Source organism: Squalius cephalus (genome assembly GCF_949319135.1).
Source record: "Squalius cephalus genome assembly, chromosome: 14".
NCBI lineage: Eukaryota > Metazoa > Chordata > Actinopteri > Cypriniformes > Leuciscidae > Squalius > Squalius cephalus.
The window spans coordinates 9,218,748-9,232,456 of NC_137135.1; positions in this window are offsets into that span (position 1 = coordinate 9,218,748).

Consider the following 13,709-nt stretch of genomic DNA (forward strand, 5'->3'; position numbering starts at 1 on the left):
TATTTCTGGCCAAAGAGTCCTCGATCTTGGGCTTTCTATACATACTCATTGACTCCTTCTGATGCTTCATAAGCCATATAGATGTCCATATCTGACCTTTTGAACTTCTTTCTGCTTAAAGGGTCCTCAAAATTTTTCAAACCATATAAAGTTATAGACTCCTTTTGATGATAAATCAGCTATTCAGAGGTCCCTTTTTGACCTCCTGAACATATTTCTGGCCAAAGAGTCCTCGATCTTGAGCTTTCTACATACTCATAGACAACTTCTGATGCTTCATAAGCCATATAGATGTCCATATCTGACCTTTTGAACTTATTTGTGGTCAAAGTGTCCTATAAAATTTTCAAACTATATAAAGTTATAGAATCCTTTTGATGATCAGCAAATTCAGAGGTTTTGACCTCCTGAACATATTTCTGGCCAAAGAGTCCTCGATCTTGGGCTTTCTACACAGACTCATAGACTCCTTCTGATGCTTCATAAGCCATATAGATGTCCATATCTGACCTTTTGAACTTATTTGTGGTCAAAGTGTCCTCAAAATTTTTAAAACTATATAAAGTTATAGATTCTTTCGATGATAAATCAGCTATTCAGAGGTCCCCTTTTGACCTCCTGAACATATTTCTGGCCAAAGAGTCCTCGATCTTGGGCTTTCTATACATACTCATAGACTCCTTCTGATGCTTCATAAGCCATATATATGTCCATATATGACCTTTTGAACTTATTTGTGGTCAAAGTGTCCTCAAAATGTTTCAAACTATTTAAAGTTATAGAATGCTTTTTATGATAAATCAGCAATTCAGAGGTCCCCTTTTGACCTCCTGAACATATTTCTGGCCAAAGAGTCCTCGATCTTGGGCTTTCTATACATACTCATTGACTCCTTCTGATGCTTCATAAGCCATATAGATGTCCATATCTGACCTTTTGAACTTATTTGTGGTCAAAGTGTCCTCAAAATTTTTCAAACTATATAAAGTTATAGAATCCTTTTGATGATCAGCAAATTCAGAGGTTTTGACCTCCTGAACATATTTCTGGCCAAAGAGTCCTCGATCTTGGGCTTTCTATACATACTCATAGACTCCATCGATGCTTCATGAGCCATATAGATGTCCATATCTGACCTTTTGAACTTATTTCTGGTTAAAGGGTCCTAAAAATTTTTCAAACTATATAAAGTTATAGACTCCTTTTTATGATAAATCAGCTATTCAAAGGTCCCTTTTTGACCTCCTGAATATATTTCTGGCCAAAGAGTCCTCGATCTTGGGCTTTCTATACATACTCATAGACTCCATCTGACGCTTCATAAGCCATATAGATGTCCATATCTGACATTTTGAACTTATTTGTGGTCATACTCATAGACTCCTTCTGATGCATCATAAGCTTATAGATGTCCATATCTCACCTTTTGAACTTATATGTGGTCAATGTCTCCTCAAAATTTTTCAAACTATATAAAGTTATAGAATTCTTTTGATGATAAATCAGCTATTCAGAGGTTTTGACCTCCTGAACATATTTCTGGCCAAAGAGTCCTCGATCTTGGGCTTTCTATACATACTCATAGACTCCCTCTGATGCTTCATAAGCCATATAGATGTCCATATCTGACCTTTTGAACTTATTTGTGGTCAAAGGGTCCTCACAAGTTTTCAAAGTATATAAAGTTATAGATTCTCTCTGATGATAAATCAGCTATTCAGAGGTCCCCTTTTGACCTCCTGAACATATTTCTGGCCAAAGAGTCCTCGATCTTGGGCTTTCTATACATACTCATAGACTCCTTCTGATGCTTCATAAGCCATATAGATGTCCATATCTGACCTTTTGAACTTATTTGTGGTCAAAGTGTCCTCAAAATTTTTCAAACTATATAGAGTTATAGAATACTTTTGATGATAAATCAGCTATTCAGAGGTTTTGACCTCCTGAACATATTTCTGGCCAAACCGTCCTCGATCTTGGGCTTTCTATACATACTCATAGACTCCTTCTGATGCATCATAAGCCATATAGATAGTCATATCTGACCTTTTGAACTTATTTGTGGTCAAAGTGTCCTCAAAATTTTTAAACTATATAAAGTTATAGAATGCTTTTTATGATAAATCAGCTATTCAGAGGTCCCCTTTTGACCTCCTGAACATATTTCTGGCCAGAGTCCTCGATCTTTGGCTTTCTATACATAATCATAGACTCCTTCTGATGCTTCATAAGCCATATAGATGTCCATATCTGACCTTTTGAACTTATTTCTGGTTAAAGGGTCTTCAAAAATTTTCAAACTATATAAAGTTATAGACTCCTTTTGATGATAAATCAGCTATTCAGAGGTCCCTTTTTGACCTCCTGAACATATTTCTGGCCAAAGATTCCTCGATCTTGGGCTTTCTATACATACTCATAGACTTTTGAGGACACTTTAACCAGAAATAAGTTCAAAAGGTCAGATATGGACATCTATATGGCTTATGAAGCATCAGAAGGAGTCTATGAGTATGTATAGAAAGCCCAAGATCGAGGACTCTTTGGCCAGAAATATGTTCAGTAGGTCAAAAGGGGACGTCTGAATAGCTGATTTATCATCAAAATAATTCTATAACTTTATATAGTTTGAAAATTTTTGAGGACACTTTGACCACAAATAAGTTCAAAAGGTCAGATACGGACATCTATATGGCTTGTGATGCATCAGAAGGAGTCTACGAGTTTGTATAGAAAGCCCAAGATCGAGGACTCTTTGGCCAGAAATATGTTCAGGAGGTGAAAACCACTGAATGGCTGATTTATCATCAAAAGGATTCTATAACTTTATATAGTTTGAACATTTTTGAGGACACTTTGACTACAAATAATTTCAAAAGGTCAGATATGGACATCTATATGGCTTATGATGCATCAAAAGGAGTCTATGAGTATGTATAGAAAACCAAAGATCGAGGACGCTTTGGCCAGAAATATGTTCATTAGGTCAAAAGGGGACCTCTGAATAGCTGATTTATCATAAAAATAATTCTATAACTTTATATAGTTTGAAAAATTTTGAGGAGACTTTGACCACAAATAAGTTCAAAAGGTCAGATATGGACATCTATATGGCTTTTGAAGCATCAGAAAGATTATGTATAGAAAGCCCAAGTTTCGAATACTCCTTGGCCAGAAAAAAATTTAGTATGTCAAATATGGACTTTTGTCAGGAGGATATAGAATCCGATGATATCAGTCTGAAGATATCAGTATTAATCTTTTAGGACTCTTTGGCCAGAAATATGTTCAGTAGGTCAAAAGGGGACCTCAGAATAGCTGATTTATCATCAGAAAGAATCTATAACTTTATATAGTTTGAAAAATTTTGAGGACCCTTTGACCAGAAATAAGTTCAAAAGGTCAGATATGGACATCTATATGGCTTTTGAAGCTTCGGAGGGAGTCTATGAGTATATATAGAAAGCTCAAGATCGAGGACTCTTTGGCCAGAAATATGTTCAGGAGGTCAAAACCTCTGAATTTGCTGATCATCAAAAGGATTCTATAACTTTATATAGTTTGAAAATTTTTGAGGACACTTTGACCACAAATAAGTTCAAAGGGTCAGATATGGGCATCTATATGGCTTATGAAGCATCAGAAGGAGTCTATGAGTATGTATAGAAAGCCCAAGATCGAGGACTCTTTGGCCAGAAATATGTTCAGGAGGTCAAAAAGGGACCTCTGAATAGCTGATTTATCATCAAAAGAATTCTATAACTTTATATAGTTTGAAAAATGTTGAGGACACTTTGACCACAAATAAGTTCAAAAGGTCAGATATGGACATAGATATGGCTTATGAAGCATCAGAAGGAGTATGTATGGAAAGCCCAAGTTTCGAATACTCCTTGGCCAGAAAAAGATTCAGTTTGTCAAATATGGACTTTTGTCAGGAGCATATAACATCCGAAGATATCAGTCTGAATGTATTGTATTAATCTTTTAGGACTCTTTGGCCAGAAATATGTTCAGGAGGTCAAAACCTCTGAATAGCTGATTTATCATCAAAAGAATTCTATAACTTTATATAGTTTGAAAAATTTTGAGGACACTTTGACCACAAATAAGTTCAAAAGGTCAGATATGGACATCTATATGGCTTATGAAGCATCAGAAGGAGTCTATGAGTATGTATAGAAAGCCCAAGATCGAGGACTCTTTGGCCAGAAATATGTTCAGGAGGTCAAAACCTCTAAATAGCTGATTTATCATCAAAAGGATTCTATAACTTTATATATTTTGAAAAATTTTGAGGACACTTTGACCACAAATAAGTTCAAAAGGTCAGATATGGACATATATATGGCTTATGAAGCATCAGAAGGATTATGTATAGAAAGCCCAAGTTTCGAATACTCCTTAGCCAGAAAAAAATTCAGTATGTCAAATATGGACTTTTGTCAGGAGGATATAACATCCGAAGATATCAGTCTGAATGTACAGTATTAATCTTTTAGGACTGTTTGGCCAGACATATGTTCAGTAGGTCAAAAGGGGACCTCTCAATAGCTGATTTATCATCAGAAAGAGTCTTTAACTTTATATAGTTTGAAAAATTTTGAGGACCCTTGACCAGAAATAAGTTCAAATGATCAGATATGGACATCTATATGGGTTTTAAAGCATCAGAGTGAGTCTATGAGTATGTATAGAAAACCAAAGATCGAGGACTCTTTGGCCAGAAATATGTTCAGAAGGTCAAAACCTCTGAATAGCTGATTTATCATCAAAAGGATTCTATAACTTTATATAGTTTGAAAAACTTTGAGGACACTTTGACCACAAATAAGTTCAAAAGGTCAGATATGGACATATATATGGCTTATATGAAGCATCAGAAGGAGTATTGATAGAAAGCCCAAGATTCGAATACTCCTTAGCCAGAAAAAAATTCAGTATGTCAAAATTGGACTTTTGTCAGGAGGATGTAACATCCGAAGATTTCAGTCTGAATGTATTGTATTAATCTTTTAGGACTGTTTGGCCAGAAATATGTTCAGTAGGTCAAAAGGGGACATCTGAATAGCTGATTTATCATCAGAAAGAGTCTATAAAGTTATATAGTTTGAAAAATTTTGAGGACCCTTTGACCAGAAATAAGTTCAAAAGGTCAGATATGGACATCTATATGGCTTATGAAGCATCAGAAGGAGTCTATGAGTATGTATAGAAAGCCCCAGATCGAGGACTCTTTGGCCAGAAATATGTTCAGGAGGTCAAAAGGTGACCTCTGAATAGCTGATTTATCATCGAAAGAATCTATAACTTTATATAGTTTGAAAAATTTTGAGGACACTTTGACCACAAATGTTCAAAAGGTCAGATATGGACATTTATATGGCTTATGAAGCATCAGAAGGAGTCTATGGGTATGTGTAGAAAGCCCAAAATCGAGGACTCTTTGGCCAGAAATATGTCCAGGAGGTCAAAACCTCTGAATTTGCTGATCATCAAAAGGATTCTATAACTTTAAATAGTTTGAAAAATTTTGTGGACACTTTGACCACAAATAAGTTCAAAAGGTCAGATATGGACATCTATATGGCTTATGAAGCATCAGAAGGAGTCTATGAGTATGTGTAGAAAGCCCAAGATCGAGGACTCTTTGGCCAGAAATATGTTCAGGAGGTCAAAACCTCTGAATTTGCTGATCATCAAAAGGATTCTATAACTTTATATAGTTTGAAAAATTTTGAGGACACTTTGACCACAGATAAGTTCAAAAGGTCAGATATGGACATCTATATGGCTTATGAAGCATCAGAAGGAGTCTATGAGTATGTATAGAAAGCCCAAGATCGAGGACTCTTTGGCCAGAAATATGTTCAGGAAGTCAAAAGGGGACCTCTGAATAGCTGATTTATCATCAAAAGGAGTCTATAACTTTATATAATTTGAAAAATTTTGAGGACACTTTAACCAGAAATAAGTTCAAAAGGTCAGATATGGACATCTATATGGCTTATGAAGCATCAGAAGGAGTCTATGAGTATGTATAGAAAGCCCAAGATCGAGGACTCTTTGGCCAGAAATATGTTCAGGAGGTCAAAAGGGGACCTCTGAATAGCTGATTTATCATCGAAAGAATCTATAACTTTAAATAGTTTGAAAAATTTTGAGGACACTTTGACCACAAATAAGTTCAAAAGGTCAGATATGGACATATATATGGCTTATGAAGCATCAGAAGGAGTCTATGAGTATGTGTAGAAAGCCCAAGATCAAGGACTCTTTGGCCAGAAATATGTTCAGGAGGTCAAAACCTCTGAATTTGCTGATCATCAAAAGGATTCTATAACTTTATATAGTTTGAAAATTTTTGAGGACACTTTGACCACTAATAAGTTCAAAAGGTCTGATATGACATCTATATGGCTTATGAAGCATCAGAAGGAGTCTATGAGTATGTATAGAAAGCCCAAGATCGAGGACTCTTTGGCCAGAAATATGTTCGTGAGGTCAAAAAGGGACCTCTGAATAGCTGATTTATCATCAAAAGGAGTCTATAACTTTATATAGTTTGAAAATTTTTGAAGACCCTTTAACCTGAAATAAGTTCAAAAGGTCAGATATGGACATCTATATGGCTTATGAAGCATCAGAGGGAGTCTATGAGTATGTATAGAAAGCCCAAGATCGAGGACTCTTTGGCCAGAAATATGTTCAGGAGGTCAAAAGGTGACCTCTGAATAGCTGATTTATCATCGAAAGAATCTATAACTTTATATAGTTTGAAAAATTTTGAGGACACTTTGACCACAAATAAGTTCAAAAGGTCAGATATGGACATCTATATGGCTTATGAAGCATCAGAAGGAGTCTATGAGTATGTGTAGAAAGCCCAAGATCGAGGACTCTTTGGCCAGAAATATGTTCAGGAGGTCAAAACCTCTGAATTTGCTGATCATCAAAAGGATTCTATAACTTTATATAGTTTGAAAAATTTTGAGGAGACTTTGACCACAGATAAGTTCAAAAGGTCAGATATGGACATCTATATGGCTTATGAAGCATCAGAAGGAGTCTATGAGTATGTATAGAAAGCCCAAGATCGAGGACTCTTTGGCCAGAAATATGTTCAGGAGGTCAAAACCTCTGAATTTGCTGATCATCAAAAGGATTCTCTAACTTTAAATAGTTTGAAAAATTTTGAGGACACTTTGACCACAGATAAGTTCAAAAGGTCAGATATGGACATCTATATGGCTTATGAAGCATCAGAAGGAGTCTATGAGTATGTGTAGAAAGCCCAAGATCGAGGACTCTTTGGCCAGAAATATGTTCAGGAGGTCAAAACCTCTGAATTTGCTGATCATCAAAAGGATTCTATAACTTTATATAGTTTGAAAAATTTTGAGGACACTTTGACCACAAATAAGTTCAAAAGGTCAGATATGGACATCTATATGGCTTATGAAGCATCAGAAGAAGTCTATGAGTATGTGTAGAAAGCCCAAGATCGAGGACTCTTTGGCCAGAAATATGTTCAGGAGGTCAAAACCTCTGAATTTGCTGATCATCAAAAGGATTCTATAACTTTATATAGTTTGAAAAATTTTGAGGACACTTTGACCACAGATAAGTTCAAAAGGTCAGATATGGACATCTATATGGCTTATGAAGCATCAGAAGGAGTCTATGAGTATGTATAGAAAGCCCAAGATCGAGGACTCTTTGGCCAGAAATATGTTCAGGAGGTCAAAACCTCTGAATTTGCTGATCATCAAAAGGATTCTCTAACTTTATATAGTTTGAAAAATTTTGAGGACACTTTGACCACAGATAAGTTCAAAAGGTCAGATATGGACATCTATATGGCTTATGAAGCATCAGAAGGAGTCTATGAGTATGTGTAGAAAGCCCAAGATCGAGGACTCTTTGGCCAGAAATATGTTCAGGAGGTCAAAACCTCTGAATTTGCTGATCATCAAAAGGATTCTATAACTTTATATAGTTTGAAAAATTTTGAGGACACTTTGACCACAAATAAGTTCAAAAGGTCAGATATGGACATCTATATGGCTTATGAAGCATCAGAAAGAGTCTATGAGTATGTATAGAAAGCCCAAGATCGAGGACTCTTTGGCCAGAAATATGTTCAGGACGTCAAAAGGGGACCTCTGAATAGCTGATTTATCATCGAAAGAATCTATAACTTTATATAGTTTGAAAAATTTTGAGGACACTTTAACCAGAAATAAGTTCAAAAGGTCAGATATGGACATCTATATGGCTTATGAAGCATCAGAAGAAGTCTATGAGTATGTGTAGAAAGCCCAAGATCGAGGACTCTTTGGCCAGAAATATGTTCAGGAGGTCAAAAAGGGACCTCTGAATAGCTGATTTATCATCAAAAGGAGTCTATAACTTTATATAGTTTGAAAATTTTTGAAGACCCTTTAACCAGAAATAAGTTCAAAAGGTCAGATATGGACATCTATATGGCTTATGAAGCATAAGAAGGAGTCTATGAGTATGTATAGAAAGCCCAAGATCGAGGACTCTTTGGCCAGAAATATGTTCAGGAGGTCAAAAGGGGACCTCTGAATAGCTGATTTATCATAAAAAGCATTCTATAACTTTATATAGTTTGAAAAAATTGGAGGAAACTTTGACCACAAATAAGTTCAAAAGGTCAGATATGGACATCTATATGGCTTATGAAGCATCAGAAGGAGTCTATGAGTATGTATAGAAAGCCCAAGATCGAGGACTCTTTGGCCAGAAATATGTTCAGGAGGTCAAAAAGGGACCTCTAAATAGCTGATTTATCATCAAAAGGAGTCTATAACTTTATATAGTTTGAAAAATTTTGAGGACACTTTAACCAGAAATAAGTTCAAAAGGTCAGATATGGACATCTATATGGCTTATGAAGCATCAGAAGGAGTCTATGAGTATGTATAGAAAGCCCAAGATCGAGGACTGTTTGGCCAGAAATATGTTCAGGAGGTCAAAACCTCTGAATTTGCTGATCATCAAAAGGATTCTATAACTTTATATAGTTTGAAAAATTTTGAGGACACTTTGACCACAAATAAGTTCAAAAGGTCAGATATGGACATCTATATGGCTTATGAAGCATCAGAAGGAGTCTATGAGTATGTATAGAAAGCCCAAGATCGAGGACTCTTTGGCCAGAAATATGTTCAGGAGGTCAAAAAGGGACCTCTAAATAGCTTATTTATCATCAAAAGGAGTCTATAACTTTATATAGTTTGAAAAATTTTGAGGACCTTTAACCAAAAATAAGTTCAAAAGGTCAGATATGGACATCTATATGGCTTATGAAGCATCAGAAGGAGTCTATGAGTATGTATAGAAAGCCCAAGATCGAGGACTCTTTGGCCAGAAATATGTTCAGGAGGTCAAAAAGGGACCTCTAAATAGCTGATTTATCATCAAAAGGAGTCTATAACTTTATATAGTTTGAAAAATTTTGAGGACACTTTAACCAGAAATAAGTTCAAAAGGTCAGATATGGACATCTATATGGCTTATGAAGCATCAGAAGGAGTCTATGAGTATGTATAGAAAGCCCAAGATCGAGGACTGTTTGGCCAGAAATATGTTCAGGAGGTCAAAACCTCTGAATTTGCTGATCATCAAAAGGATTCTATAACTTTATATAGTTTGAAAAATTTTGAGGACACTTTGACCACAAATAAGTTCAAAAGGTCAGATATGGACATCTATATGGCTTATGAAGCATCAGAAGGAGTCTATGAGTATGTATAGAAAGCCCAAGATCGAGGACTCTTTGGCCAGAAATATGTTCAGGAGGTCAAAAAGGGACCTCTAAATAGCTTATTTATCATCAAAAGGAGTCTATAACTTTATATAGTTTGAAAAATTTTGAGGACACTTTGACCACAAATAAGTTCAAAAGGTCAGATATGGACATCTATATGGCTTATGAAGCATCAGAAGGAGTCTATGAGTATGTATAGAAAGCCCAAGATCGAGGACTCTTTGGCCAGAAATATGTTCAGGAAGTCAAAAGGGGACCTCTGAATAGCTGATTTATCATCAAAAGGAGTCTATAACTTTATATAATTTGAAAAATTTTGAGGACACTTTAACCAGAAATAAGTTCAAAAGGTCAGATATGGACATCTATATGGCTTATGAAGCATCAGAAGGAGTCTATGAGTATGTATAGAAAGCCCAAGATCGAGGACTCTTTGGCCAGAAATATGTTCAGGAGGTCAAAAGGGGACCTCTGAATAGCTGATTTATCATCGAAAGAATCTATAACTTTAAATAGTTTGAACAATTTTGAGGACACTTTGACCACAAATAAGTTCAAAAGGTCAGATATGGACATATATATGGCTTATGAAGCATCAGAAGGAGTCTATGAGTATGTGTAGAAAGCCCAAGATCAAGGACTCTTTGGCCAGAAATATGTTCAGGAGGTCAAAACCTCTGAATTTGCTGATCATCAAAAGGATTCTATAACTTTATATAGTGTGAAAATTTTTGAGGACACTTTGACCACTAATAAGTTCAAAAGGTCTGATATGACATCTATATGGCTTATGAAGCATCAGAAGGAGTCTATGAGTATGTATAGAAAGCCCAAGATCGAGGACTCTTTGGCCAGAAATATGTTCGTGAGGTCAAAAAGGGACCTCTGAATAGCTGATTTATCATCAAAAGGAGTCTATAACTTTATATAGTTTGAAAATTTTTGAAGACCCTTTAACCTGAAATAAGTTCAAAAGGTCAGATATGGACATCTATATGGCTTATGAAGCATCAGAAGGAGTCTATGAGTATGTATAGAAAGCCCAAGATCGAGGACTCTTTGGCCAGAAATATGTTCAGGAGGTCAAAAGGTGACCTCTGAATAGCTGATTTATCATCGAAAGAATCTATAACTTTATATAGTTTGAAAAATTTTGAGGACACTTTGACCACAAATAAGTTCAAAAGGTCAGATATGGACATCTATATGGCTTATGAAGCATCAGAAGGAGTCTATGAGTATGTATAGAAAGCCCAAGATCGAGGACTCTTTGGCCAGAAATATGTTCAGGAGGTCAAAAGGGGACCTCTGAATAGCTGATTTATCATCGAAAGAATCTATAACTTTAAATAGTTTGAACAATTTTGAGGACACTTTGACCACAAATAAGTTCAAAAGGTCAGATATGGACATATATATGGCTTATGAAGCATCAGAAGGAGTCTATGAGTATGTGTAGAAAGCCCAAGATCAAGGACTCTTTGGCCAGAAATATGTTCAGGAGGTCAAAACCTCTGAATTTGCTGATCATCAAAAGGATTCTATAACTTTATATAGTGTGAAAATTTTTGAGGACACTTTGACCACTAATAAGTTCAAAAGGTCTGATATGACATCTATATGGCTTATGAAGCATCAGAAGGAGTCTATGAGTATGTATAGAAAGCCCAAGATCGAGGACTCTTTGGCCAGAAATATGTTCGTGAGGTCAAAAAGGGACCTCTGAATAGCTGATTTATCATCAAAAGGAGTCTATAACTTTATATAGTTTGAAAATTTTTGAAGACCCTTTAACCTGAAATAAGTTCAAAAGGTCAGATATGGACATCTATATGGCTTATGAAGCATCAGAAGGAGTCTATGAGTATGTATAGAAAGCCCAAGATCGAGGACTCTTTGGCCAGAAATATGTTCAGGAGGTCAAAAGGTGACCTCTGAATAGCTGATTTATCATCGAAAGAATCTATAACTTTATATAGTTTGAAAAATTTTGAGGACACTTTGACCACAAATAAGTTCAAAAGGTCAGATATGGATATCTATATGGCTTATGAAGCATCAGAAGGAGTCTATGAGTATGTGTAGAAAGCCCAAGATCGAGGACTCTTTGGCCAGAAATATGTTCAGGAGGTCAAAACCTCTGAATTTGCTGATCATCAAAAGGATTCTATAACTTTATATAGTTTGAAAAATTTTGAGGACACTTTGACCACAAATAAGTTCAAAAGGTCAGATATGGACATCTATATGGCTTATGAAGCATCAGAAGGAGTCTATGAGTATGTATAGAAAGCCCAAGATCGAGGACTCTTTGGCCAGAAATATGTTCAGGAGGTCAAAACCTCTGAATTTGCTGATCATCAAAAGGATTCTATAACTTTATATAGTTTGAAAAATTTTGAGGACACTTTGACCACAGATAAGTTCAAAAGGTCAGATATGGACATCTATATGGCTTATGAAGCATCAGAAGGAGTCTATGAGTATGTGTAGAAAGCCCAAGATCGAGGACTCTTTGGCCAGAAATATGTTCAGGAGGTCAAAACCTCTGAATTTGCTGATCATCAAAAGTATTCTATAACTTTATATAGTTTGAAAAATTTTGAGGACACTTTGACCACAAATAAGTTCAAAAGGTCAGATATGGACATCTATATGGCTTATGAAGCATCAGAAGGAGTCTATGAGTATGTATAGAAAGCCCAAGATCGAGGACTCTTTGGCCAGAAATATGTTCAGGAGGTCAAAACCTCTGAATTTGCTGATCATAAAAAGGATTCTATAACTTTTTATAGTTTGAAAAATTTTGAGGACCCTTTAACCAGAAATAAGTTCAAAAGGTCAGATATGGACATCTATATGGCTTATGAAGCATCAGAAGGAGTCTATGAGTATGTATAGAAAGCCCAAGATCGAGGACTGTTTGGCCAGAAATATGTTGAGGAGGTCAAAACCTCTGAATTTGCTGATCATCAAAAGGATTCTATAACTTTATATAGTTTGAAAAATTTTGAGGACACTTTGACCACAAATAAGTTCAAAAGGTCAGATATGGACATCTATATGGCTTATGAAGCATCAGAAGGAGTCTATGAGTATGTATAGAAAGCCCAAGATCGAGGACTCTTTGGCCAGAAATATGTTCAGGAGGTCAAAAAGGGACCTCTAAATAGCTTATTTATCATCAAAAGGAGTCTATAACTTTATATAGTTTGAAAAATTTTGAGGACACTTTGACCACAAATAAGTTCAAAAGGTCAGATATGGACATCTATATGGCTTATGAAGCATCAGAAGGAGTCTATGAGTATGTATAGAAAGCCCAAGATCGAGGACTCTTTGGCCAGAAATATGTTCAGGAAGTCAAAAGGGGACCTCTGAATAGCTGATTTATCATCAAAAGGAGTCTATAACTTTATATAATTTGAAAAATTTTGAGGACACTTTAACCAGAAATAAGTTCAAAAGGTCAGATATGGACATCTATATGGCTTATGAAGCATCAGAAGGAGTCTATGAGTATGTGTAGAAAGCCCAAGATCGAGGACTCTTTGGCCAGAAATATGTTCAGGAGGTCAAAAAGGGACCTCTAAATAGCTTATTTATCATCAAAAGGAGTCTATAACTTTATATAGTTTGAAAAATTTTGAGGACACTTTGACCACAAATAAGTTCAAAAGGTCAGATATGGACAACTATATGGCTTATGAAGCATCAGAAGGAGTCTATGAGTATGTAGAGAAAGCCCAAGATCGAGGACTCTTTGGCCAGAAATATGTTCAGGAAGTCAAAAGGGGACCTCTGAATAGCTGATTTATCATCAAAAGGAGTCTATAACTTTATATAATTTGAAAAATTTTGAGGACACTTTAACCAGAAATAAGTTCAAAAGGTCAGATATGGACATCTA